The sequence below is a fragment of the Haemaphysalis longicornis genome, unplaced genomic scaffold (genome assembly GCF_048455015.1).
Source record: "Haemaphysalis longicornis isolate Haplotype H1 unplaced genomic scaffold, Haemaphysalis longicornis Haplotype H1 scaffold_6, whole genome shotgun sequence".
NCBI classification, from domain to species: domain Eukaryota; kingdom Metazoa; phylum Arthropoda; class Arachnida; order Ixodida; family Ixodidae; genus Haemaphysalis; species Haemaphysalis longicornis.
The window spans coordinates 73044185-73072060 of NW_027526407.1; the positions used below are offsets into that span (position 1 = coordinate 73044185).

The 27876-nt window shown below is 47.9% G+C and overlaps 1 protein-coding gene, 4 non-coding genes and 1 pseudogene across 5 annotated transcripts in view; 2 read left to right on the forward strand and 4 right to left on the reverse strand.

Moving 5' to 3' along the window:
* The window catches only part of LOC144143483 (protein MMS22-like), a 70383-nt gene extending 69399 nt beyond the window's left edge, over positions 1–984 (forward strand). Inside the window, exon 31 of the mRNA XM_077675232.1 lies at positions 572–984. The gene's annotated coding sequence lies outside the window, so the exon portion shown is untranslated. The remainder of the gene's footprint in view (positions 1–571) is intronic.
* A 920-nt stretch (positions 985–1904) lies between these two features.
* On the forward strand, positions 1905–5411 carry LOC144141659 (uncharacterized; annotated as a pseudogene).
* A 4313-nt stretch (positions 5412–9724) lies between these two features.
* LOC144143630 (U6 spliceosomal RNA) lies at positions 9725–9827 on the reverse strand. The gene has a single exon (XR_013317138.1). It is a non-coding gene; the product is annotated as a U6 spliceosomal RNA (small nuclear RNA).
* A 1468-nt stretch (positions 9828–11295) lies between these two features.
* On the reverse strand, positions 11296–11368 carry Trnar-ccu (transfer RNA arginine (anticodon CCU)). Its single transcript has one exon. It is a non-coding gene; the product is annotated as a tRNA-Arg (tRNA).
* A 2841-nt stretch (positions 11369–14209) lies between these two features.
* LOC144143631 (U6 spliceosomal RNA) lies at positions 14210–14312 on the reverse strand. Its single transcript, XR_013317139.1, has one exon. It is a non-coding gene; the product is annotated as a U6 spliceosomal RNA (small nuclear RNA).
* A 3183-nt stretch (positions 14313–17495) lies between these two features.
* Positions 17496–17568, reverse strand: Trnar-ccu (transfer RNA arginine (anticodon CCU)). The gene has a single exon. It is a non-coding gene; the product is annotated as a tRNA-Arg (tRNA).
* Between the last annotated feature and the right edge of the window lie 10308 nt (positions 17569–27876).

The following is a 27876-nucleotide window of genomic DNA, read 5'->3' on the forward strand; positions in this document are numbered from 1 at the left end:
ATTGCAGAACTGGCACATATGACATCATAGGTTCCGTTGCGGGAAATGAGCTAGTGGGTCCCATGGCCACTCCTTTTTTTTTTCCTAATTTTATAACTTATTTTACCGAAGTGTATGTTAAAAGTGGCGTCAATATGACTCTAACGAGGCAATCTTTCGAATGAACCAAACTTGTGTTTTGTCTGCATGGTCCCTTTAACCTCTGAACGGTGATGGTGTGCGCTCACGGGGGTTGATTGTATATTTATCGGCATATAGAAGACTGCCAGATGCAGGGCAGTACTCCATCCCTGATTCCTAGCAGGTTCCTGTGCAAGATCTTGGTGCAGTCTTGGTGCAGTTAACTTTCTAGTTATGGCGTATTTACTCTGATAGCATTGCTGCAGGCTGGTCGTGGCCTTTGCGGGACTTCATTCAATAGTGTAATGTTTCCTTAGACAGATGTGAGACTGTGTCGTATTGCGCGCGAGGCTGAGTGCAAATGGGGTAGCTGTAGTTTTATCCCTTATGTTCCCAAAGATCGTGGACAGCACTTTCTTGCATCGTTCTACTTCTCATCTTTTGTTCACAGATCATTCGCCAAGAGGTCATCTCCATCTTCAACAGGTCATCCACTGCGAGTTCATCTTCACCGAGCTTGAGAAATTTACGAGGACATCTACAATCGTCTTCTCTGTGGAGTGTGGCACGGACGCAGTGGAGTTGAACCTTCCACCCTCTTCCAGTGCCTTTTTGATCGCCTTGAATGGTCCGCAGCTCATGATTGACTTAGCCTGCCAGTCAAGCCTGGAGAAGGTCATGTACATTGTTTGAAACGGTTGCGAAGGCAGTATGTGACAGTTGTCAATGCACCGCGAAGTTAAAAAGCAGTGCTGGAGGAGAAGTTTGTGACCATCTAAAATATGTTATTCTTGTTTTCAGTGTCATTAAAATTGGCAATTTGATTTCACTGATGTATGTTTCTACCTCAAATAAATTATTCTTGTTTTCAGCTTTATTGAGCTTGAGAATGTGATTTCACTGATGTGTCTATTCATTAAAGAAACAGGTATTAAAGGCAGTAAAACCTCGCTGACACGTTTAAAACAAAACGCGAGGGAGAAACGCACTATCCCGGAAAACGTACTATCCGGTAAGAAACGTACTACTGGGAATTTTTCGTGTTCACAATTGACAGCGTACTAACCGGGAAACGGTATGAACTGAAAATGTATCAACAGGGTTCTACTGTACACCAACAACGAATTATGCAGAAGCACTTTGCTTCAGTATAAAAAAAAAGGCTCGGGTGCGTGTGAAGAATGTGTGTCATAGCTGCTGTGTAAGTTTTGTTCACAGTAGTCTTGACTTAGTGACTTATTTTTGTGGCTCTGTAGGGTACTCTATAAAAAATTTGCCCATGCTCTCCGTACAAATGGTTAACGAGCGAATCTGCAACGTGCGGCCGGTGTTTACTTGTGTATTTTGCTCCCTCCAATGCTCCGTTCCCTCGTATCAGTGCCGGTTGATGCGAGTGTCACTATGTCGTCTATAAACCCAGCCAATCTCTCTTCACTTCGAACTCCTCTCGGACCTGGCTTATTTCACGCATGCGCAGGGAGTTTCATCGGAGGAGTTTTCTATGTACATGTGACCGCGGGGTTTTTCTTTTGTCTAGCCCACGGTGTAAGAGGTATTTTAGGTGAGCGAACGGCGCGGGCGAGCCGCTCTCGATCAAGGGGAGACGTTGTTCTCCTTCCGCGGCGCGCCAAGAGAGGGCGCTAGCAACTAGTGCCTCTCCTCTTTGTCAGTTCTTTCCGTCCCCGTGTGCGCGGAATTTGTGCTGTTTGTGCGACGTTTTTGTGCCATTTTCACTTGCTGTGCTCAAGAACTGTAAGCTAAGAACTCATTCCCGAGCATGCGCGATGGGAAAGTGCTTTGTTCCGTTTTGCAAAACGGGGTATAAGTCGTGCAAGGAAAAGTATTCGCTTTTCATGCCGCCGCACGACCCATCGAGGCTCGAAGCATGGAGACGTGCAATACCTCGGAAGGACCGCGTGCTTCAAAGGACGGACAGAGTCTGCGAGAAGCATTTCGCCCCGCATTTCATCATGCACTTGGTCCGCGGAAATAGACGGCCATGTGCTGATGTCTGGAAAAAGAAGAGCCGGCCTAGCGAAAGACACTGTACCGTCGATTTTCGAGGGAGCACCAAGATACCTCTCCAAGAAGATTAAAAGCCCTCGCAAGCAAGTAAAGCGACAAGCCCATCGTGTAGCCCCTTCGACAAGCACTTCTCACAGTGGAAGCAGCAGTGAGCTCATGCCGACGTCGCCTGGTGAGATCTCTAGCGCGGAAATGCCCTGTGACAGCAGTACTGTGATGGAGCCCTACGCAAATGCCTCGCGTGACTCATCTTTTGGAGAGCTTTTTAACACGGCGCCCGGCATTAGCCTACCACAATCTTCGTGGGCTGTGCATCGCACTGACGCAGAAGGCGTGAGGGACCTCGTCTTTATAAACGCTGCGGTGACGCACAGGACAAGCGACGGCTCTTAGCTGGTGTTCAATTGGAAGGCGTTGCATGTGAAGAGTGACATGACCGTGCAGGCCTACGTCTTCGGCAAACAAGTAGGTACTGCTGCTTTGGGCTTAAATCCGTCAGTCTCAACTGTATCGGAACTGGATACTATGCTCAGCGTCATCGACAGCAATAGCGTTTGTTGCGGAGGGCCGAATTTAAAGGATTTTCCTGGTGTCGCTCCTGAGTGTGCTTTTGTGGACTGCCAGGGGAACTGGAGACACAACAGGTGCCTTTTAGTTCCACCCAGTGGAACCATCTGTCAGTTCTGCAGCGGCCTTGCTGATACATTGCGAATACATGCCGATCGTCGAGCTGCAAGAGCCAAACAGGATCGACCATTGAAGCGCATCAGGTTGGAAGTAGCACCTGCTCAAAAACAGAAGCTCCACGCTTTGAGGCGAGCGAACTATGCACTCCAAAGATCACGAGCACGACTCGCAAGAAGGAACAAGCTTCTGTTGGAGCAGTTGCAAGCTTCCAGGAAGGAACTTACAAAGCTGCAGGAAGAAGACATCACTGAAAAATTGAAGGGCCTCAACTTGCCACAAGCGCAGCTTCTTCTGCTAGAAGAATGCATATCGGCCGCAAAGTGCACTTCAAAAACAAACAGACGGTATACGGATGACTGGCTCCTGTTGTGTCTTCTTCTGAACATCCGCAGCCCAGCTACATATGCTTTTTTGCGCAATAATGATGTACTGCCGTTGCCATGCATCACTACGATAAGAAAGTACATAAGCATGGTTGGCCTCAAGTGTGGCTTTGATGAAAACTTTTTCAAAGCTTTCAAGATTAAAATTTCCTCCAAGTCACAGTTTCAGCGCAGAGGAATGCTGATATTTGACGAAATTCAAGTAAGGAAGGAAATATCCGTCAATTCGAAAACGATGACGTACACTGGACTCGTTGATCATGGCGAAACAAAGGATCAGAGTAGTGAGCTCGCAGATCACGGCCTGGTTTTTGCTTTTGCCCCGTTCGGCGAGAACTATTTGCAGCCCGTAGCAGTGTTTGCGTCCAAAGGACCGACTAAGGGGACTCTTTTAGCGCAGCTCTTGATTCAGTGCATTGTGAAACTTGAGCAGGCCGGAGTGTTCATTGACGGCGTTGTGTGCGATGGAGCGTCCACCAACCGCTCCATGTGGAAGCAGCTTGGGATCAGTGGCGCACTGGGCAGCGTGGTAAATGCAATCGAGCACCCACTGGACACTTCAAGGAAGGTGTATGTCCTATCTGACACCCCTCACCTTTTTAAGTGCATTAGGAATCGACTACACGACAGGAAGGTATTGATGAAAGATGGTAAGCTCATTAGATGGTCATGCTATGATGCCCTGTTCGTTGCAGACAGCAAGCACTGTGGTGAACGAGTATGTCCAAAAATAACGTATAATCACGTCAACCCATCTAAGATGCTGAAAATGAGAGTTAAGCTGGCGACACAGATTTTTAGTAACTCCGTGGCTAAAGAAATAATGTTCTACGCACAGAAAGGCGCACCACGTCTAACTAATGCCGAGCCGACAGCCCAGTTTACCCTTTTTTTAAACGACCTCTTTGATGCACTGAACCGGCGTTTTCCCTCCGAAGGCCTAAAACTGGGATGCAAAGATTTTTCTGTCCCAGAAGCTGCATCTGAGTGGCTAGAGTCTAGGGAGACCGAGGTCGTGAAAGGAGAAATTTCCAAAGACGTTTTTTTGACGCAGTCAACAGCTGAAGGCTTACGTGCAACATTAAAGTCGGTGCGGGAGCTTTCAGTTTACCTACTGAAAGAGTGCGGTTTCAAGTATGTTCTGACAGCGAAGATGAATCAAGACCCCTTGGAATGTTTTTTTTGGTATCGTCGGACAAGCTGGAGGGCAGAACGAACACCCTACATTTTCCACGTTCCTTCAGCTATACCGCATGCTGAGCTTGTATTCCTTGCTAAAGCCACCACAGTTCGGCAACTGCACGACTACTGGAAACAAGCAAGCTTCTGTTGTCACCTTGGCGGATTTAAGAAATATTTACAATGATTCATCTTCGCAATGCCCTGCCAAATTAGATCAACTGAAAAAAAAACTTGACGGCCTGATTGAGGAAGGAAGCTGGGAGTGCGACGATCTCTTCGACTTCGACGACACAGACGCAACAGTAGTTGACTGCATCGTCTACTACGTCACAGGATTCGTATCCCGGAAGGTTGGCAGCTGCACATCCTGCACCAGTTGCAAAGAGGCTCTTGCGGGGAAAAAGGGCATTGTAAATGTCCCTGAAGCCGACCTAGTGAACTGCAAAACAAAGGGCTGGCTGATACACCCAAATATGCATCTCTTCGATCTTTTCAAATGCACTGAAGAGCATTTTGCAAAACATGCTAGTGACCGAGATGTATACGACAAAACCATTGATGCTGTGCTGGAGAATCACAACTTCATGTTTCCATGCAGTGCTCACAAAGAAGAAATGCTGGAAAAGCTGTTGCATTATTACGTGTGCCTGCGCATGCGGCAGTACTGCAGGCAGTTGAAAAAGAAGAACGAAACCAAAAGCCATGACTTGCGAAAAATGTCAAAGCTTGTTTGAGACCGAATGTCGGGACGAGTGCAGTACCGCTTTTACAACCTTCATTCACGTATAAGTTCAGGTGTCCTCAGTTTGTGTGTTTCGCCCTTATTGTTTTGAGAACGTTGCTATCATTTAAATAAATGGTGAAGAAACAAGCAAACATGTGTTGTATCATTGTACAATGGCTAGTTTAGAGGATAGAAAAATGTTGGTGTTGTTTTTTCATTGTGGTTTCAGGTAGGGTTCTTCGTAAAAGCCGACAGGAGTGTCATGTTTGGCAGCATTATGACTGCTTCGAACCTCAAAAATTCTATTATTATCTCATGTCTTGTTCGTGCTGTGCTGTCTATTAAATATTGTTGCGATTTCTCTTAATAAAATTAAGAAAAAACTAGCAGCAGTTGTCTCCAAGATACGTTGAAACTTGTGCAACCGCGCCGCACGCTGACGCCAATATGCAGTCTTCTCAAACGCAGTGCGTCAGAGCTGGGCGGGTACGTGCAGCGGATGTCAGGGAGTGCAAGACAAAACATTGCTTGATTCACAGATGAACTCCCAATGGTCGCTCACTCGAACGATATATTTTTATTCATCGCGCCGGGGCTGCTTTCGCGCCAGCGTGTACGCGCAACGTAGCCGGTTGAGCGGGCCGCAATCACTGTCGCCATCTGTCGGCCCGCCCCCGAAGGAGAACTTTACGTCGACGCGCTGGTCGGCGGCGCTCTCTCACCTAAAATACCTCTTACACCGTGGTCTAGCCATAGACAGCTTCGCTTTAAAATAAGGAAAAAGAGAGAATGGAAGGGAAAAATGTCCCAACTAGGGACATCCGAATCCACAGTCTGTGCATATCTGTTTCAGAGCGCAACTTATAAACAACTTTTCGTGCATTTGGTATCGCTGTTGGCGTAACCGAACGAGCATTCTATCGCCACAGGGAAGGTTAATTAGGTGAGATTGAAGGCGGAGTGCAGTGTAGAATGAATGACAGCGGCGTGAGGAAAAAAGTGCATGAGAAAATTGTGAGAAAATGAGGACACAAGCGCAGAAAAGGAGGATGTTTTTGGAACACGCCTTCCTGGTCGTGCCATCGCCGCGCCGATTGCTTTTACAAGGCCGTAACGATGACTACAGGTAGAGCCCACGCTGCGGAGCAAATGTGTTAGTCCGCCTGTGACGGTTAAGAGGTGGCGCCGGAGCTCGCTAATACCTGGCGACAGCGACTGCTGTGAAACGCTGTCCCGCATCTCGAATGCAGTGTCTCCCACAACCTCGCAATTAGCGAGACAGTCACGCCACATTTCTGGCATTTGTAGGGTAACACGACACTTGTTCGTGCCAGCCACGCTACTTGGAACGTTCTCTTGAAATGCTTCAAAATTATTCATCCCATTGTATATTGTAAAATTAAAACACCAAAATAACTGCACTTACGTTTCACATTAGGGCGTGTCACTATTGTTAGTCAATTCCTTTACCATTCTAACTATTGCAATTATAATTTCGCAAGCGAGCAACTTTGATTTTATTGCAAATGAACTACCACGAATGGAAACATTAAAACAGTGCAGGAAAGACGACAATATGGAAAAGATGAGACAGGATGAGTGCTTGATCAGTGTGGCTTATTCTCCTTTTAGCCGCATGTTTACTGCACTGTTTTAATGCATTTCACTGCACTGGTAACCTATTTGCCCATATCAATGAATTACCGCAAATGCTACCAAGCTATTGGTGTAGCCATTTTGCACTGTCTGAACATTCCCCTAAAAAGAATGGTAGCTGGCACCAGTTGATTTATGGTTAAACTCCCAGCTGGTAGCAGTTCGTCTCAGCTGGGACCAGCTGCGCCAAGATGGGAATTTAACCATAAACCAGTTGGTACCAGCTAGCATTTTCTTGAATTCGATAGTAACGTGTGCTGCATATTTGGACGGGGGACACGGACAGTGAAAAATACAAACCATACGATGGTGCGCACCATCGTATGGTTTGTCTTTTTCACTGTCCGTGTCCCCCGTCCAAATATGCAGCACACGTTATTATCGAATTCAAGACTGTACCAACTAGCCCCTAAACATGCCTTTACCATTTTCTCTACGGTCCGCCGATTTGTTTGACCACATTGACCATGTGTTGTGCTTGGGGCACTAAACAAGACCTGGCACTAAACAAGCCGACCGACCTGCTTTATGGAATAATTTGTCCAACGCACATAAAGGCTGTCGATGCTCTGTTCCGATAAAGGTACAAGGCTGGAACTTTTAGTGTTATCAATGCTAATTAAACGTTGATGTGTCACTTAAACTGACTGAAAAGCTAACGAACAACACTTACTCACGGAAAGAATGCGCAGAATTAAGCTAAGAGAACATTTCACAATAAAAAAAACGCAGGTTCGGGAAAAAAGTTAAGCAATGCTGGGACTCAAACCTAAGGCGTTGGCGCCAAATCTCATAACTCTACCTGAGGTTACTGAGGCCGATCAACTGTGTTATTTTTACAGCTGCTGAAAAGAATGTAAGGAGTGTTTTTTAAGAGAACCAGTAGATGTCGCTGGGTGCACACAGGCAAGTTCGCTTTCGGTGCCGGTAATGCTCTATCTTTGGCACCCCGCAACCATGTGGTCCTTCCCGCTGCATGCAGAAACGGCTTGGGGAACTGGAAAGCGTTTTCTGTGGCTTACTTTTGGGCAAAGTTGAGATGCCACCTGAACACATGGTGTCGTGGTGTGCCCATTGTCTTTGTATACTGCTATGCTTGTCGAAAGCAGGCTACATGTACAGCATTTGTATATGGTAGGGACTGTTTGCGCAAGCCTCGTGGCGACGTGACATTCCTGCTTTGTAAAGGAAGTTCCTAGTGACCGGATTTGCGTTGGTAGGCGGCTGTTACAATGGCCCTGCCACAGTTGATGATAGGCATGCGTTCAATATGAGTGCAGCCGTTAATAAAAGCTGAGCTGAACGCTAATGTCTACCCTGCAAGTGTAGGGACCATGGAGTACATATGAGAACGTTATAGAAACACTTTAAATGGCACAGCTGTATGCAAGGAAGTTGGTTGGAGCGTGACATATCTCAGTGCGTGGAAGAGCATAAAGCGCGCTTTTGCAAACTTGCCATAAAAGGAAAGCAACTGCAGAACACCGCTTCAACAAAGCTTGGTGTTATGATCGGTAATTTGGATTTCGGATAGCATCAGTTGGGTGGGCCTTGAAAGTTTTCCCCGGTATGGTAGGGGTATGGGAGGATGTGGGGGGGGGGGGGGGGGGGAGGAGTTGAAGAGGCGAATTTGATAAACAAAAATTTAATACGTTGCAATATCGTACAGCTTGTGTCATGTTTACTTTTTGGCAATAGACAACTTCGTAATGCACACGTTCATATGAAGCAGGCAATCAGATGAAATTGTACCAGTCGCTTGCACCAGTCGAAATTGTACCAGTCGTTTATGCTACTGGTGGTTGTGACTTTGTGCTGTTTACAATTACACCTGGTACCCAGAAAAGTACAAATAGAAATAGGTCACATGCATTCATCCAGGCTGACCAGAGAAAGCGAGAGCAACTGAGGAAGCGTACATTTTTCACTGGCGCGTTTCTGGTCCTCAAATACGCAGCATCGGGTAGCGATATCTGTTGCGAACATCGCGAGCTGTTAGAACCTCCCTTGGACGCCGCATGCGTTCACGCCAACGAGCGGGCTGTCGTTCAACACACGCGCAGGCAGCTAGGCACGGTAGGGCAGAACGCGGGGCTGTCAAGAAGAAGAAGCAAAAAGAAGCGGGCAAAATTCACAAAAAATTATGTCCTCGAAGTTAACCGGAAGTTAGCCTCCGTTTTCAACCTACGATTCACGTGAAGCCGTAAGTTGGAATGTTTCATTTCAAATACAGGTGGCCTGGTTCGCTATAACGTGTGAGATTAATAGCAGCATCAGCAGGAAGAAAGACTTCAAAAAAACTTGATATACAGGGTGTTGCAACGATAACTGGAACACTTTAAAAATTTTTGCTGAGCGATCCGCCGCTCTGTTCGTGCTCAAACTTCACACAAAGGTCGCATTTTGTGGTCTATTTTGTTTGACACCGGGAACAACAACGGTACTTACCTGTTTATTCTGAAAATAAATGAAAACGATTTTCGCCTATGGGAAAATGGCCGCTGATTTGAACGTGCGAGCCAGCGCAAGTTGATGTTGGAACGACGGAACCACCTGCAGAGTGAAACGCACGTTTGGGATTCACGTACGGAGCCAAATGGTGCAGCAGACGATCAGAAAATGCATTTAGAAATGAGCTAACAGACGATCAGAAAACCCGGTTTTCGGGCTCGCACGTCCAAATCGCCGCCATTTTCCCATAGGCGAAAATCGTTTTTATTTATTTTCAGAATAAACAGGTAAGTACCGTTGTTGTTCCCGGTGTCAAACAAAATAGACCACAAAATGCGACCTTTGTGTGAAGTTTGAGCGCGAACAGAGCGGCGGATCGCTCAGGAAAAATTTTTAAAGTGTTCCAGTTATCGTTGCAACACCCTGTATAACGTGGTGGCGCAACGCATGACGCATTACGTTTGCACAGGTTGGTCTGTCAAGGCGATTTTTGCAAAAAAATGTGGAACGCTTCACGATTTTGCGTGTCATCCTTGCGCAGGGGCCATGCTAATCTTCTCTGTATCGTTCCAATTTTAGTATATGTACTTTGGAAGTACACCAGCGATGTTTTAGTTTCTGTATTTATACGCCCGGCCAACCGTGTGCCACAGTGGGCTAGTGACTTTGTAAATTTCAGTGTACATTCTGATTGTTCTATTAATTGCTTGCTCAAATTATAAAACTATTTGTCATTTCTGATGTAAAGTACGTAATTTTGTTAGTATATATTGTAATATTCGCCGTCCTTTATTGTACCATATGATATAATTTGTCAACAAAAAGGCAAGTGAACCGACTGAAGGTGGCTTCACCGCATGGCAGAAGCGCGCTCGTAGCGCTACTTACGTTATGTGCCACTCTCGCTCAACACTCACCGAGCGCGGCTTCTGACCATTCCCAGAATGTTTCTCTCTTCTTTTTGTTGTTTTAGGGCGCAGATAGAGCCACTAAATAAGGTTCGACTAAAAACAAAGTCCGATCACCAGTTCTCGGGTAACCTTCTCACCCTGAAAAACCTGTCACGGCGCGAAATTTGAAGGGTAGCTAAGCACGATATGCTAGGCAAAAAAGTGGGGTTGGTTGTTTCGCGAATGTTTTATGCTTTAAACATTTAAAAATACTGTGCGTGTGATGTACCCGTGGAAGTAGCGGGATTTTCACGCCATACGAGCTCGCGTGGTGCTATTCGTCGTACGTGATTGAACTGGCAGATCCATATCCGCGATTGGATTCACGTCGAACTGTGCGATTGAATTCGCCTTGAAGAACGTGGAACAACGATAACAATAACAATTTTTATATTTCAACCCAAGAGGTCAAGGGTGTGCTGGAGTGGCCAAACTCCCATATCTACCTGGAGCGATCTGCACCGGTCATTCGACCGGTGTATATTCCGCCTCTTATGTATGCGTGGTTACGTGTGTGGCCAAGCTGAAAATTCCGTTCAAGCAATTAAAACGATTATTTTCAAGCAGGCAAAGAAACAGTGACCTAAAATGCTATAAACAACACGGGCCCAGTTGGTCACTGGCCTTTACCCTTAGCAGAATCGTCGTGTATACAGGGGATATGCACGAGAGCGCTTTAACGGCTTAACATGCGGGCGTTGACAGATGTGGGCTTCCGAATTGGGGGCTTGATGCTTTTGCAAGAAGTTTTTGCAAGAGGGTGAATTTCCAAGTTCTCCGTAATCACTTGGTTTTATTAATTTTTATTATGTTTTGGTCTAAACTGTGCCTGCTTCGGTAGTGAACGGTTTGAAGATGTACTGCCACTGAACGGGCCACATAAAATGTGCGTACACGCAAGTAACGGCGTCAGTTGCGGGTGCAAAAGCACGACCTGTGTGGTTTTTCAAAAAAGAGCCTTCTCTTAGCAGAGCCAAGCCAAGCGTCTTACTTAGTAAGAGAGAGAGAGAACATCCAACCTGAAATCTTGGACGTCGGTCGCACTGCGGCTGCAGTGGGGTAAATATGTGTGAAGGAAAAACGAAATAAAAATAGTCCGCGCTTCCGCGGACTGCCGTACCCTCGGCGGGATTCGAACCCGCAATCCCCGGTTTAGGAGACCGATGCCTTATCCGTTAGGCCACGAGGGCGACACGGCATGACGGCTTCACAGCGGTGGCTTGTAAAAAAGACTGATTCTATCTCGGTCTACGTTTGTGCACGCCTTCAGTTGGCCAAACAAAAACCGCAAAACTTTCCAACGGACATACTAGGAATTGCAACGGTCAAACATAATTCATTATCGCAAGCAATTGCCGCCGTGTTTCCGTTAAAAATACCGTAATTCGTTTTGACAATTCATTCGGGAAGACAGCGCATCCTCAGTTGACAGCATGTCTCTATGATACGAACATGTCACTAGGACTACGGGTAAAACGCTGGCTCAAGAATATAATAGAATTTCTCCTGTCATCGGGGCCGGTGGATTCCCGGTATGTGCTTTCAACCCAGTTCGCAAGGTCACTTCGCAGAAAATGTCGCTAAAATTCACGACCATTCCATTATTCCTACAGATCTATGGTAACCGCGGTCACTTCTTTATTGATCATCTGCGATCAGTATCAGGCGGATAAGGGCATGAAGAGCTAAGCGGGGCGAAGTTCAACGGCTGGAAAGCTAGTCCAGGTGCCGGCAAGCGCAAAAAGGAAAAAGAAGCCCGTAAGCGCAGTACGCAGTAAGAACGATGACGTCACTTGCGTAAACATGCATTCGGCAGATCTCCAGCCTGTTGGTCACCTCGTGTACGGCCAGCACACCACGCCTGCTGTCACGTCATCGGATCAGGGCAGTCTGACCTACCAGCGGTGAACTGGTGAAGGAGTAAAATACTGAGATAAGCGCTGCTTGCCGGGTGAGCTGGTTTATGGGCGAGCTTGTGAAACAAATATTTATAATCAAGACCAATCGTAAGAGAGACTAGAAAGGCCGCTGTAAACACTGCAACCTTAGCCCTCCGAAAAAAAAAAAAAAAATACGCGCCCGGATTTCTTCTCTGTTAAAATAACATTTTTACTCTGCAACGAGTGGCAGGCAACTGTGACCTTCAAGATGCCCCCATGGCCTAGCCTCTGTGCACCTCATGAAGACTAAAAGTACGGCCAGAGTCCACATATCGCGAAAAGCAGCAGTTATAATCGTCGGTGTTTGAAAAAGTTCGGGTTGGTTGGCGCCATGGAACACCACCACACCTCCTCCCCATCAAACGCAACCCTAGGTGTTCCGCAATAAAAAGTAAATATTGAAATGAGAAAGTATAGAGCGTAATAGCAGATACATGCGCCCTACCAAGCTGATGAGTTTTGTTTGTTTCAAAAATGTCGATTTCGCGACCATTTCAATCCTGGCGGCCGCAGCCTCACTTGCAGGGCCTCTGACCAATCACATGCCCAGAAACTGACGCCCCCGCCTTGTTTGTGCTGCGTCACATCCGGGTGATCTGCTCTCAGCCAATCTGAATTGTTTTTACTAATTCGTTAGTACATCAAACTGTTGGCCTAATTTCAAAGATGCTCGCTATTGCTATATAAATCTGCGTGCCAGGAGGTGCCAACAAGTGGCCCAGGCTGGAAACAGGCTCGCAAATGCATACGTAATATCTTATTACTTTTTTGACAGAGCTATATGCTTGTGGAAAGCAGGCTGCATTTACAGCTTGCGATGAGCCTCGTGGTGACGCGGTATTCCTGCATTGCAACGGAAGTTCCTAGTGACCGTATTTACGATGATAGGCGGATTTTATGAGGGCCATGCCTCAGTTGTTCATGATAGGCATGCATTAAATATGAGTGCAGCTGTTACTAAAAGCTCAGCTCAATGATAATGTGCTACCCGGTAGGTTTAGGGAATATGGGTATATAAGAGATGGTCGGGGAAACACATTAAATAGCATAGCCGCATGCAAGCAAGTTCGTTAGAAAGTGACATTAATTTGAATCTCAGTGCTTGGAAGAGCCTAAAGCGGTTTTGCACACATGCTATAAAAGGAAAGCGATTGTTGAACACCGCTTCGATCAACAAAGCATGGTGTTTTGGTAATTTGGATTTCCGATAGCATCAGTTGGGTGGCCCTTGAAAGTTTTCTCGTTGGGGTAGGGGTATGGGAGGATGTGAGGTTGGGGGGCGGGGGGGGGGGGGTAGAGAGTTGAATAGGTGTATTCGATAAAAAAATTTAATACATTGGAACCTTACAGCCGGTTTCATGCTTGCTTTTTGACAATACACAACTTCTTCGTAATGCACACGTTCATGTATGAAGCAGGCAATCCCATGGAATTCTACCAATCACTCAACGTTTTGGATCACTTGCAGGCATTTACGCTACCGGTAGTTGTGATTTTTTGTTCAATTTACAACTACGTACCTGGCAATCACGATTCACGTGCCCAGCAAAGCACAAATAGAAATAGGTCATACGCATCCCTCCAAACTGACCAGAGTAAGCGAGATCCACTGAAAAAGCACATTTTTCACTGGCAATCCTGGTTCTAAAGGAATGGCAGCCGTGAGTTGCGATGTATGTTGTGAATATAGCGAGCTGTTAAACGCCCCCTTGCACGCCGGCATGCATTCACGTCTACGAGCGGGCTCTCGTTCAACACGCCCGTGCGGGCAGGGCACGGTAGCGCAGGGTACGTAGGGCAGCACGCGGGGCTGTCAAGAAGAAGAAGAAGAAGAGGAAGTAAAAAAGAATCGGGCAAGATGCACAAAAAATGTATGTGATGCCGTATGTTGGAATGTTTCATTTCAATTACAGACGGCCCAGTTCGCGATTACAATGTGAGATTAGCAGCAGCAGCAGCAGCAGCAGCAACAGCAGCAGCGGCAACAAGCAGATGCTGAATTGAACACTTTAAAAAGCGCGACAGTGTGGCGGTGCAGCGCATCATCATAAAAGGGTGCCACAGAATTGCCTGTCAAGGTGAATTCTGCAAAAAAATGTGGAACGCTTCACGATTTTGCGTGTCATCCTTGCGCAGGGGCCATGCTAATCTTCTCTGTATCGTTCCAATTTTAGTATATGTACTTTGGAAGTACATTACCACGCCTTTAGTTTCTGTATTTATACCCCCGGCCAACCGCATGTCACAGTAGGCTAGTGACTTTGTACATTTAAGTGTGCATTCTGATCGTTATACTGATTGCGTGCTCAAAGTATAGAACTATTAGTCATTCTTGATGTAAAGTACGTAATTTTGTTAGTATATATTGTAATATGTGCCGTCTTTTATTGTACCATACGATATAATATGCCAACAAAAGCGGCAGCGGATGGACTGAAGGTGGCTTCACCGCACGGCCGAAACGCGCTCGTAGCGCCACTTATGTTATGTGCCACTCTGGCTCAACACCATGGAGGAATGCTCAACACTCACCGAGCGTGGCTTCAGACCCATCCCAGAATGCTTCTCTCTTCTTAAATAAGGTTTGACTTAGTGGCGCTAAGTGTGTGTATATTATACGTAAGAAAAATGTACGCAAGTTCGATCACCTGGCCCCGGTTAACCTTCTCACCCTAAAAACCCGTAACGGCGCGAAATTTGAAGGGTAGCTAAGCGCGGGATGCCAGACAAAAACGGAGTGTTCGTTGTTTAACGAATATTTTATGCTTTAAACGTTTAAAGAGACAGCGCGCGTGATGTATCCGTGAAAGTGGGTGTGGTTTTCGTGCCATACGGCCTCTGGCCTTCCTTTCTAATAAAGTTTACAACAACAACAACAACATACCAGCTCACGCGGTGCTATTCGTCGTGCGTGATTGAACTGGCAGATCCACATCCGCGATTGGATTGGCGTCGAATTTGATTGAAGTCGCCTTGAAGAACGTGGAACAACAATAACAATAGGAACACTTTATTTCAATTTATGAGGGCCGGGGTGTGCTGGAACGGCCAAAGGCCCATACCTAGAGCGATCTGCACAGGGTTCAGTCGAGCAGTGTATTTAAAGAAGGTAGTGTCTATTATCACGGCAACCGTGAGAATTACCGTCAGAAATTTCTCACGGCAGTCGCCTCTGATTGGCTAAACACACCACCCGAAGATTCTCTGGAACAAAAGTTCCCTAAAATCTTGGCTCTACAGCTGCTTCTGTGGCACCTGCTTCTTAACACGAACGCCCAGGTTCGAGTCCGGAATTGTGAAGTTCTTTTTTTATAAAGCTTTCTGAATTTTTAAAGTTTTCGCTCATCGGGATTTTGCTTTGTTTTATTCTGTTTATTACTATATCAAGATATCAACAGATCGACGCACACGGCTTCTAGAATGCGTTGGATTAGGTTTAATATAGGTTGTGTTCTGTGTCGTTGGGCTGGGTGAGGTTATGTTTGTTGCAGTTGGGCTGGATTTGGGTATACGTTATGATACGTTTCGTTAGGTTACATTAGGTTTGGTCATGTTAGGTTACGTTGGGAGGTAATATTATTCAGTGAATTTTAGGCCGGCCACCCTTTAAGAAACTGCCGTGAGAATTTCCCGGAGGTAATTCTCACGGCTGCCGTGAGATTAGACGCAGCCTTTAAAGGATACCCAGGGCCACTCCGCCTCGTATGTATGCGTGTTTACGTGTGTGGCCAAGCTGACAATTCCGTTTAAGCGATTCAAACAATGCCTTTCAAGCAGGTAAAGAAATAGTGACATAAAATGCTATAAACAACACGGCCGAGTTGGTCACTGGCATGTGCTCTGAGGGCAATCGGCCTGTATGCAAGGCCGAGAGCGCTTTAACGGCTTAGCAGGGATTTATACCCCCCCCCCCCCCCCCCTTCGCAGAAGGATTTCGACAATCCCCCAAAAGCGACATTCTGGGAAAACCCCTGCGGCTTAGCATGCGGGTGTCGACTGACGTGCGCTTGTGAATTGGGCGCTTGATGTTGTAAATCAAAGGTTTTTTCAAGACGATCAGTTCACTTGGTTGTGTCGATTTTATTTTTGTGTGTATCTCGTCTACACTGTTCCAGCGTGCTCCGGTGGTGAACGGTTGTAATATGCACTGGCACTAAACTGGCAACGTAAAATGTGCGTACACGCAAATAACGTATATGGCATTTAGTCAGTTGTGGGCGCAAAGGCATTATCTGTTCGGGTTATCGTTATCGAAAGAGCCTTTTCTGGGCAGGGTAGTATTGTTCTGCAGTGCCAAACATGTTTACCGTGTACAGTCAAACCCGGCTATAACGAACCCGGATAGAGCGAATTATGCTATATATCGAACAAAAATAATTCAGTTACGGAAATACATGGGGAACATATCTCTTATAACGAAGTTAACATCCGATATATCGAACTCTGGGCGCCTAGAATGGTCGCCGAAATGCATGATCTCGAGCGGCAATTGAGATGTGGATTGGCCGCGACCACGGAGCAAGAGCCGCGCCTGAGACATTGCGCCTCGCACGGAGCGACGTGACGCCCAATACTTTCCGTAACTGTTTCCGATGCGCGGGACTCGCGACGGAACCCGCCCAGTCAGCGAGTCCGGACCAAGACAGCAGCATCGGTGAACGGTGGGAAGAGCTCGCCAACGTTCCCGATGATGTCGCGAGTGAAATCCGTCCGACGCTTATAATAAAGCGATTTCGGCAGTCGATGTGCTCCGCCAATGCTTCTTAGATTTTTGAGGACGCGGACTCGAACTGGTGCAAGCATTGTTTCGTGTAGAGAATGCTATGCTAGTTGAAGCCGCCAAAACGAAAGTGAAAACAAAAATCACCGTTCTTTTTTGCGACATGGGCAGTTAAGGCGGAAAGTAGCTTTATTACTTGCAATAAATGGATTATTTTGGTATGGTAATGGCTACTGTACTGTGTTCGTTTCTGCATACGCGGATGGCGGAGTTGGGGAGGGGGCGGGGACTCCCGCGGATTGCGAACTCGTAACAATAAGCTCGTTATAGGCGGGTTCGGATATATCGAACTAATCGCGGTGCATATTGCAGTTCGCTATAAACGGGTTTGACTGTAGTAAGAGAGAGAGAGAGAGAGAGAGAGAGAGAGAGAGAGAGAGAGAGAGAGAGAGAGAGAGAGAGAGAGAGAGAGAGAGAGAGAGAGAGAGAGAGAGAGAGAGAGAGAGAGAGAGAGAGAGAGAGAGAGAGAAATACAACCTAAATCTTCACAGCCCTCTGCAAGATGGCGGTCGCACCGCGGCTGTAGTGGGTTAAATATAAATAAGTGCAAAGGAAAAGCAAAAAAAAAAAAACAGTCCAAACTTTGGCGGACAGCCGTACCCTCGGCGGGATTCGAACCCGCAATCCCCGGTTTAGGAGACCGATGCCTTATCCATTAGGCCACGAGGGCGACATGGCGTCATGGCTTCAAGGCGGTGGCTGGTAAAAAGAAAAGTCCGTTAAGATTCTATCTTGGCCTACGTTTGTGCGCGCCTTGGGTTGCAGAAACAAAACCACAAAACGTTCCAACGGACATTCTAGGTATTGCAACGGTCAATTGTAATTCATGATCGTAAATAATTGCCGCCGTGTTTTCATTAAAGTACCGTCATTCGTTTTGACGTGCTGTAGTACTTTGTTCGCGAAGACAGCGCATCCTTAGTCGAGTACATGCCTCTATGACTTGAAGATGTCATGCTTTAAGAAGTACGGGTGAAACGCTGGCTCAAGAATATAATAAAATCTCTCCCGTCGTCGGGGGCTGGGGGACATTTCAGAATGGGTAATCGCAATTCATTATTGATCATTCTCGATCAGCAGCAGGTGGATGAGAATGAAGAGCTAATTAAGCGCAACAATAAAAACGAAGTTCGTAAGCACAGTACGCAATAAGGACGATGACGTCACTTTGTGCAATCATCATTTCGGCAGATCTCCAGCCTATTGGTCACCTCGCATGCGGCCAGCACACCACGCCTGCTATCACGTCATCGGATCATGGCAGTCTGAGATACCAGCGGTGAACTGGTGAAGGAGGTAAAGTACCGAGATAAGCGCTGCTTGCCGGGTGAGCTGGTTTAGGCAGAAGCCTGTGGAACAAATATTTATAATCAAGTCCAATCGTAAGAGAGACTAGAAAGGCCGCTGTAAACACTGCAACCTTAGCCCTCCGAAAAAAAAAAGACAAACAAATATTGCTACGCGCGTGGATTCTGTCCCGCGGCTGTAGAGAGCACCTTCTCTGTTACAGTGACGTTTTCACTTTTCAATGAGTGACAGGCAACTGTGACCTTCAAGATGCCTCAATGGTTTAGCCTCTGCTCAACTTATGTAAACAAACAATTGTACGGCCAGAGTTCACATATCGCAAAAAGCAACGCCTTATAATCGTCGGTGTTCAAAAACGTTCGGGTTGGTTGGCGCCATGGAACACCACCACACCTCCTCCCCATGAAACGCAACCCTATAGGTGTTCCGCATTGAAAAGTTAAGATTGAAATGAGAAAGTAAGCGCGTGATAGCAGATACATGCGCCCTTCCAAGCTGATGAGTTGTGGCCGTTTCAAGAATTTCCATTTCGTGTCCGTTTCAACCCTGGCGCAGCTGCACTTGCGAGACCCCTGACCAATGATATGCCCAGAAACCGACGCCACCACATTCTTTGTGCTGCGTCACATCCGGGTCATCTGCTCTCAGCCAATCTGAATTGTTTTTACTGATTCGTTAGTACACCGAACTGTTGGCATAATTTCAAAGTGGCGCACCATGGCAATATAAATTCATATGCCAGGAGGCGCCAACAATTGGCCCAGGCTGGAAATAAAATCAGAGGTGCATGATATTATTGCGTTTTTGATAGCGCTATATGGTTGCGCGAAACAGGCTGCATTTAAAACATTCGTATACAATTGTACACGAAAAATATAAAAAAAAACACTTGGCATGTATTATAAAATTAGGACGGGAGTCGAGGCAGGCAAAAGAAACACATTCCTGCAGGTCGTAATTGCCGTCGACACGACAAGGCGATCGAGTAACGTTGATCCAAAAGCGCGCGAAAGGTAGATGTTGAGCTAAAGAACATCACACAATCTTTTTCACCGTATCTATTTCTTGAAGTCGCTTTCAGTAACATATAATTGAGCTCTTTGCTTCAATGCAAGCTCTGTTGCGTCGTCACCTTCCCGGCCGTCACCGCGGCCACGCTATTGTCTGCTGCTATGTTACAAGTTTATGGCGTGATCAGAGAAAAAACTCCCAAGCATTTCCCAGAGGGTGAACATGGTTAAGTGCGAATGCACGGGGTGATGCTATGAGGGGGAGTAAAGTTAAAATCCGTTGGCATTCGCCCGTGAGCGCGCGCGAGCCGACCCACGGAGGTCTGGCAGTTTATCGCTGCATATATAGGGGGGTACGCCGCGCCGAGCGCGCCGAGCCAGGTGGCTGAGAGAGGAGGCGAGCGCAAGGGGAGAGGAACAGCGGCACACGGCAGCTGCAGCCGAGCGAGGGGGAGAGGAGAGAGTGTGACGTCACGGTGGAGAGAGAGGCGCGCGGCAGCTGCTGGGGAGAGGAGGCGCGCTGTGACGTCATACCATGACGTCACGGCGCGAGGAGCGGTGCGGGGAGCGGCGCGCACCCGCGCAGCCACGGCGAGGAGGCGGAGCGAGTGCGGTCACGTGGTGAAGTGACGTCACCGCGCCGTTGCTACCGACGCTCCTCTCCGCTCCACGCCGTTGCTAGGGAGAGGAGGACTGCGGACGCCGCCGCCGGCGGTGGAAGGTTTGGGGTCGCTTATAAAGTGCATTCGCACTTAAAAGACTGCCGTGACCACCGGTTGAATGACGCATAAGGGCCGCGAAGCGCTCTGATAACCGATAAACGCCTCATAACCGCGGAGCGGACAGAGGCAACCTTACTGTTCCGCATCCGGACCAACTCAGCGCGGGCACCGGCGTGGCTCCATAAGCTGAACATTATCTCTTCACCTCTGTGTGGAACGTGTGGTGCTACAGGCGACATCGGTCATTTTATTATGGACTGCCGAGAGCATGCGGAGGAGCGGTTAGCTTTGTTTAAAGAACTGCGAAGGATAGCCGCTCCGCATGCCTCTTTGAACGATTTAATTTTCCCGGAAGGCCATTGGATCACGAGGAGGGACATCTTTCGTTTGATCCTGCAATTTTTACGTGTCACAAGCCTCAGCGAGTCATGGTGAATTCCCGCGCATAGCGGTAAAAAACTCCCAAGCATTTCCCCGAGGGTGAACATGGTTAAGTGCGAATGCACGGGGTGATGCTATGAGGGGGAGTAAAGTTAAAATCCGTTGGCATTCGCCCGTGAGCGCACGCGAGCCGACCCACGGAGGTCTGGCAGTTTGTCGCTGCATATATAGGGGGGTTCGCCGCGCCGAGCGCGCCGAGCCAGGTGGCTGAGAGAGGAGGCGAGCGCAAGGGGAGAGGGACAGCGGCGCACGGCAGCTGCAGCCGAGCGAGGGGGAGAGGAGAGAGTGTGACGTCACGGTGGAGAGAGAGGCGCGCGGCAGCTGCTGGGGAGAGGAGGCGCGCTGTGACGTCATACCATGACGTCACGGCGCGAGGAGCGGTGCGGGGAGCGGCGCGCACCCGCGCAGCCACGGCGAGGAGGTGGAGCGAGCGCGGTCACGTGGTGAAGTGACGTCACCGCGCCGTTGCTACCGACGCTCCTCTCCGCTCCACGCCGTTGCTAGGGAGAGGAGGACTGCGGACGCCGCCGCCGCCGCCGCCGGCGGTGGAAGGTTTGGGGTCGCTTATAAAGTGCATTCGCACTTAAAAAGGTGCTGATCGGGTGAGCAATTGCCGGCATACCACGCAAGGCTATGTCCACCCGTCAATACCCGCCGCGGTGGCTCAGTGGCTAAGGCGTTGCGCTGCTGAGCACGAGGTCGCGGGTTCGATTCCCGGCCGCGGCGGCCGCTTTTCTGATGGAGGCGAAAAGCAAAAACGCCCGTGTGTACGAGATTTCGGCGCACGTTAAAGATCCCCAGGTGGTCAAAATTAATCCGGAGCCCTCCACTACGGCGCGCCTCATCGCCTGCGTTGCGTCGGCGCGTTAAACCCTACAATTAATCAATCCACCCGTCAATAAACACAACCACGACCACCACCACCGTACCGAGCCGCCGATTCACTCATTCGTCAAGCTCGACTTCAATCAACGCAGTAATGAATAAAACAAACAGTTTTCTTTGTTAATTTTCTCTTGAGTTCGATCATGTGACCCAGCAGGGTACTAGGAGGAGTGTGGACAAATGCCTAGCAATGGGTTCTATTTGTCATGGAGAGGCTAGTACTGCCCTCTTATGTTGCTGTTACGCCAAAAAAACAATTTTTAGTTTATTGCCAAAGACAAAAACAAAATACGGCACGTCATTTGTATGCTCCCTGATCGCTGACTTGGAAACAGTCAAAACTATTATTTCGGTAGAAGGCAGCTTTAAACCGCGCGTCATGTGAAATTGCGCCTGCTGAAAATTCAGGGGTGTTTCACGGCGCCGAACATCGGCGCAACTTTTTGCCCTATTTCACGGCGACAGCAGCCCCAATATTCAAGCTGTTACGTAAAAAAAAAACGTTACTTTTAAGCAGGCTGAAGTTGCCTATGTGTGACGTAAACGTTCCCGCGAACTGTTTAAGTTACGTCACGCTTTCTCAACCAATCACAGAGAGGGCGTGACGTACAAGCCGTATTGTTGTTGAATAGCAAAGACAGGCCTACGTTGTCATGTGCGCTTCAATTAGTCTGGTTTTTCATTGCCCGCCAAGAATTATGCGCTTTCAGTAGTGAGAAATAAGGCAAATTTTAGAACTGGTGTCAGTAAACGTCATAAAACGTCAAAATGACGAAAGCACACACAGCTGCTTTGTAAACCGGAAGCACGGGACCAAAACTTGAAGCCAATTAGAAAAGACTTCCGACAAATTCACAGTTCGCGAGGAATTGAGTGCATCGGAAATAGGAGGGCCCCTGAAGAAGAATTATGGGCTCCCGTCGAGGTTCAAAGCGGACAAGTTGCTCCGGCAACGGGTAGTAACGGTACTGTCGCCGGTATCGCCCGTGAAAGAGGAATACCTTATTTACTCGCACAATGACCGCACTCGTGTAATGATCGCACCCCTGAAGTTCGTCGTCAAAATCCATTTTTTTTATTTTTCCGTGCAATGAACGCACCCTTAACTGGCAGCAGCAGTATGTCGTATGTATGCCAAGTCTAGCTGATGATGATCGTGCTTACTTCTGTTTCCTTCCATTTCAAAGCGGACATAACTACGTTATTGCCGCAGACTTGCCGATATTAGCGATATCGGCAAGCATGCGTTCAATATTGATGAAGAAATTCTCACTAAATGCACATAATGTACTCACAAGACAAAGAAAGGAAGGTGCTCAGCTTGCTGCCTCGACCCCCATGTCTGTTTTGATGTCCCGCACTGTGACAGCGGCAGCCACTTATTGGTCGCTCTGTTGTCACCTCGCCGCAAACTCGTTCCTCCACGTTCCGTAATTCATGTAAACACTGCATTTTGCGTCACTTTGCAAAGCGGCTGAAGGCGGTGTGCGGAGTTTTATTACTTTTTATTTATTATTTTTATTATGTTCATGAGACCTATCGTAAAATTTTTTACCCGCAACTTGCTTGCCTTTTCTGTGCTCAAAAATTTCTCGTGAAAAATGTACCTCGTGTAATGAACGCACCCCTAAATTTGGATATTTCTTTTTTTGAAAAAAAAGTGCTATCATTACGCGAGTAAATACGGTAGGCGCTGGCGAGGAATAACAGTTGGGATAGCGGGGTCGGAAGTGGCGAGGAGGAGAGCTGCAGCGGCGCCGTGTAAAGAGGCTTCACCGGAATGAAAACTGGGGGGTTACATATACTGCTTCGAAGTAAAAAGGCTCACACGACATTTTCACAATCCTGTTTAGTCTGCCTATACACCAAGTCCAGTATTCAAACCGCCGAAACCAGCTCCTCGATATATCATGGTTAACAGACACAACCACATGACTGACGAAAGTGCGCATGCTCAAACAAGCGACTGACGGGTTGAATATTCTTATTTAGAGATACTGGCTAGTGGCACCCACTCGGGCGCTATCTAAAATTTCACAATTATGAACGTGGTCCCGTTTGTTATGTTAAGAACGGTGGGTCTTCAATGTCTTCCAAGCTGTGTGCCTGGAGATGCCAACGTGGTTTAAGAGGTGCGACTGGGTCTGGGCGAACGCTAAAATGCAATTGTAGGCAGCCGTTATACACAGATTGGTGACGTTCAAACACGGCAAGAGCAGTTGGCTATGTACTAAAGCAGGACCGTAGCATTGCTAATGTGTTTAACATTAATTTACTCGTGTTTACTAGCTGGCTTTACGGCAGCTAGATTCGTTTAAAGCAGAGAGCGTTCAATTGCGGGATAATGTGGTTATGAGGTTCCGAATCTTCAGTGCAAGCTTTGTCGCCTCACGCAAACAAGACGTTTTGAATAATGTCGTACTCCCGTCTATGCCTGGCCAAGAACGAGCGAACGAAGAACACCACTGATACAGACAGGACGAGCGCTACGAACACGAGGACCACGAGCAATCGGAATCGTCGCGTCCCAAGCGTTCGTTTCGGCAACGCTGCTGAACCAGCGATGGGCCTTGACGTCGTCCACGTGTCGTTCGGCACGTGGGCTCCCTTCTCAAAGACGACAGCGTAGGGTCCATCGCGGGGAGCCACCATGAGCCCAGGGACGACCAAGAGCAGAGGAGGCTGCCGTGTCGTTGACGATGGCGATGAAGCGAGCCGGGCCACGCTGGCTTCTACAGTGCCGTTATTATCCGCCGAGCAGCGGCATGAGAACTCCTGACGCTCGCGCGACCGTCGCAGGCCTTGCGCTTTGATGATGTCCAGGAAGGGGCGCCTGTGGGAATGGTCGCTTGTGCTCGGGCGCTGCGTCTGGTGCATAAAAAAGAGACGAAGAGGACAGGGTGTCATTAGAAACAGGCTCCATATTGGCCCTTGTCGCAATGCTTATGACGAACGTTAAAACTTAGATAGCACCTTTTTTAGTGCAAATGTATTCAAAAAATGAGTCAGGATTGTAAACCTTGTTATCACGAGCTAAAAGTCTGTCTTCGTCTTGCAGGGACTGTGACCATAGTGTTTCATAAACGTTTGTCTGCTAGATGATTTAACAAAAGCCTGATCAGGGGTAGTTGGTTGAACATAACATACTGAATAATTTGAGGCGCTAAACAACGGGTACCAGGAGGAGCAAGTAGACACAGGGAAGGTGCCACTTCCAACTAAACTTTATTAGTGAAAAACCCTGGGTTAAATGCACTGTTTTGACGTCATAAAATCGTCACATTAAAAATGTGCGCGAACCTACACGTTTACATCTAAGAAGTGCAGTTCTTTGATTGATAATGCGACTGATGGTGTACTGATGCACTTGTTTCCTGCCTTACGAGTCCTTAGATGGACACGTGTAGGTTTGCACGCGTTGTAGGTGTGACGTTTTCATGACGTCAAAACAGTGCATTTAACCGAGGGTTTTTCACTAATAAAGTTTAGCTGGAAGTGGCGCCTTGTCCCTGTCTACGAGTTTCTCCTGGTTCCCGTTGTTTAGGGCCTGAAATCATTCAGTATGTTTTGAATGATTTAATCCAGCCTCGCGCTTGCGCTGAAGCTTATGCACAGATGGCCAAGCCACTGCGCCAGCCATGGCGAGACTGAGCGACCAATCGCCGGCGGAGCAGCCGTTAAACCCTCGCCTAGTCACGTGGTGCCGCAGCTGCGAAGCTTCAAGCGAGCGCAGCAGTGACTCCTTTCCACAGCGGATCACGTGGAGTGACGTCACACCCGCCACACTTGCGCTCCGATGGCTCAAGGTCATTTCGACACGATGAATGACCTTGCCAGACAAGGCGGAGTAGCGCCTTCGCTTTAATAAGGTATAAACACTTAAAACGAAAAAAAGCCGCGCTTCAACATTCACGGTGCTGAATGGTCAGTATCAGTTAGATCTATTAACTTACTGCTCAACATACTTCCACCGTTAATGTTTTGACATCATATATTGAAGTCGCGTCCGAGGAACGGGGCAGGTAGACCTAAGTCAAGTACTGAAATTGAACCACCGTGCTTTAGCGTCATTCAGAAAATTCCATCCAGGTCACTTTGGTGTTCGTGAAAGGCACGATCATCACGCCGAGCTTGAATCAGGGATGTGATATTACTATAACAATTCTGTCACGAACATTCACCCTCTTGTTTTAAAATAAATCATTGTACAGTGTGAACTCTACCACTATGAATCCACAGGCGGCGTAAGATTCAAAATCACGTTTAAACTGCCTGAAAAGCATGAGAATTAAGCACTTGGATAATTGAACAATTTTACCCTTTTGTGTATACTCTCTATGAAAAAAACGAACGAACGAAAGGGTTCGGCTGCAGGGTCCATCTCGCAAGTTTTTTTTTGTCAGCAGTTTATGAGGAACAGGACCGATTAAATGTTTCCTGTGGTAACGCGTAAATGACGGGAGTACGGTTGTAGTGAACATAATGCGGAAAAACTTAGAATAGGAAAACAGCACTCCTGACTCTTGACGCTAATATGGCTTTGTACCATACCGTGGACGTCAAGTGGGTCGACCGACTCCGGTACAGCCTCAAGACATCCCCTGTAGTTGTAGTCTTGGTGCTGTGACGGCGAGGCTGGAATGGCAACGGTGCCCCGAGCAGAGCTCCGCCAATGTGCCTCCTCCAAGCGGCGTTGATGCGATCCCCGTTCGGGCTTCCTGCTCCGGTGTCGACCCAGGCATCTCCTCCGGCTCCTTGGTAAGCGCCGTAGCCTTGGTAAAGAGGTGCGCTTTGGACGAGGAACGAGCGGACGCGTCTCGAAAGCTGCTGCTTCCAAAGCTCGTGCCGCATATTGGACTGACGCGGCTCCTGAAACCAGAAGGTAAGGTGTTTTGTAGCGTAAGCTACACTGGCCGAGGTTGAGAAGTTTCGCGTGGACCTTGAAGGGCCGTGCTGCGCAAGCTCGAGGAGCATTGGATTGGATTGGATTGGAAGTCCAATCCAGTTGGAGTACGGGTGTGTAGAGAATTGGGTCTGCACATTCACCGGTCTGCGCATTCCAGAGGAGTGACGTCATAGCCGCGGCAGACGCACTGGCGCCGGTGCGTGCCCAGCTGTGCGCCTCCGTCGGAGCCACTTGATAGCCGTTTCGCGTGGCTCCTGGAGAGCAATGCTGCGCATGCGCGAGGAGCACTGACTGGACAGGACTAGACAGGGCTGGATTGGATTGGATTGGATTGGATTGGATTGGATTGGACTGCACTGGACTGGACTGGACTGGACTGGGCTGGGCTGGGCTGGGCTGGATTGGATTATATTGCTGAACCTTAGCTCACGCTACGTATATCCTAGCATAGCCGAGCTAAGCCACTGATTATTTTTTTGGGGGACTAAGAAAAATGGGCTGAGCTCAATGACGCGGGTTCGACCCCAGCCGCTGGGGTTGATTCTCAGTTGGAGGAAAAAAGCGAAAACGGCCGTGTATCGAGTTTTCGGTGCACGTCAAAGATCCCCAGGTGGTCAGTATCAGTCGGAGCCCTTCACCACGGCGCGCCTCAAAGCCCATGAGCAGTTTCGGCTCTTTAAACACCCAAAATTGGAATATTTTGTTCCCCATCACATAACTAATAATACAAGGAGTGTTATTTAAAATAAACGCTGATGTGGGTACAGTTTTGGCCACAGGAAAGAAAGAAACAAAAAAAACCTCCTTAAAAACTATATTTCAACCATACAATACGAAAAGGGCTCGCGCTCAAGCCTCCAGCTTGTGGCTCGAGCGCAAGCCTAACAGTAAGAGAGGGGCCCAACAGCTTGCGAGCCAGCAGTGCGATGCCGGGAAAACCGAGTTGAATTCAGCAAACCCCAATTTTGTTTACCATGGGAAAACCGGGACAGGAGAACAGCGGGAGAGGTGGGTGAGGGGAGAGGAGAAGCATTTACGTAGCATGGTCGGCCGGCAACTATCGTCTTTTGACATTTCTTGTGAAGGGAGCAGGTACGCGGACAATTTTTTAAAAATCGGTGTCGATTTTGAGCACTCCATGCGTGAACTATCTTCTGCTGAACGCTTGACGGGGAATGAAATGACTGATGCATTACTATATAGGCACATGGTTGAGGGCCCCGTTATTTGCAGCGGTGCCGCGCGTACCGCTGCGGGGCTACGCTTAGTGGCTGATGGGCTTTAGATTGACGTAGACTAGACCTCGTCGTAAAGGAGGAGCGAGAGCGGCCATAGACATATACTAGGGAAAAGATTCATACGTGAAGATCGTGGTATTGGTTTGGGAGCTCTAGAGTGTGGGGTATGCGATGGAAAAGGTTTAGATGCAGAAAGATACTTATATATACGATAATAGATACACCCAATTAACTGATGGCCTTCGCAGTCCCGTTGGTGCTCATCGTACTCTGTAAAATGATTTACACCCGTAGGGGCAGTTTCCACTGTCTATACTAACACCCTTGTAGACAAGCAAGGGTGTTATTCAACGTCAAAACACCGTGAAAAAGGTGTTTTCTTGCGTTTTTGCTTGGGTGTGAAGGGTGTTATAGACAGTGGGAATTTCCTTTGACGGTGTAAATCCTCAGCAGCGTATAGTTTTTCAA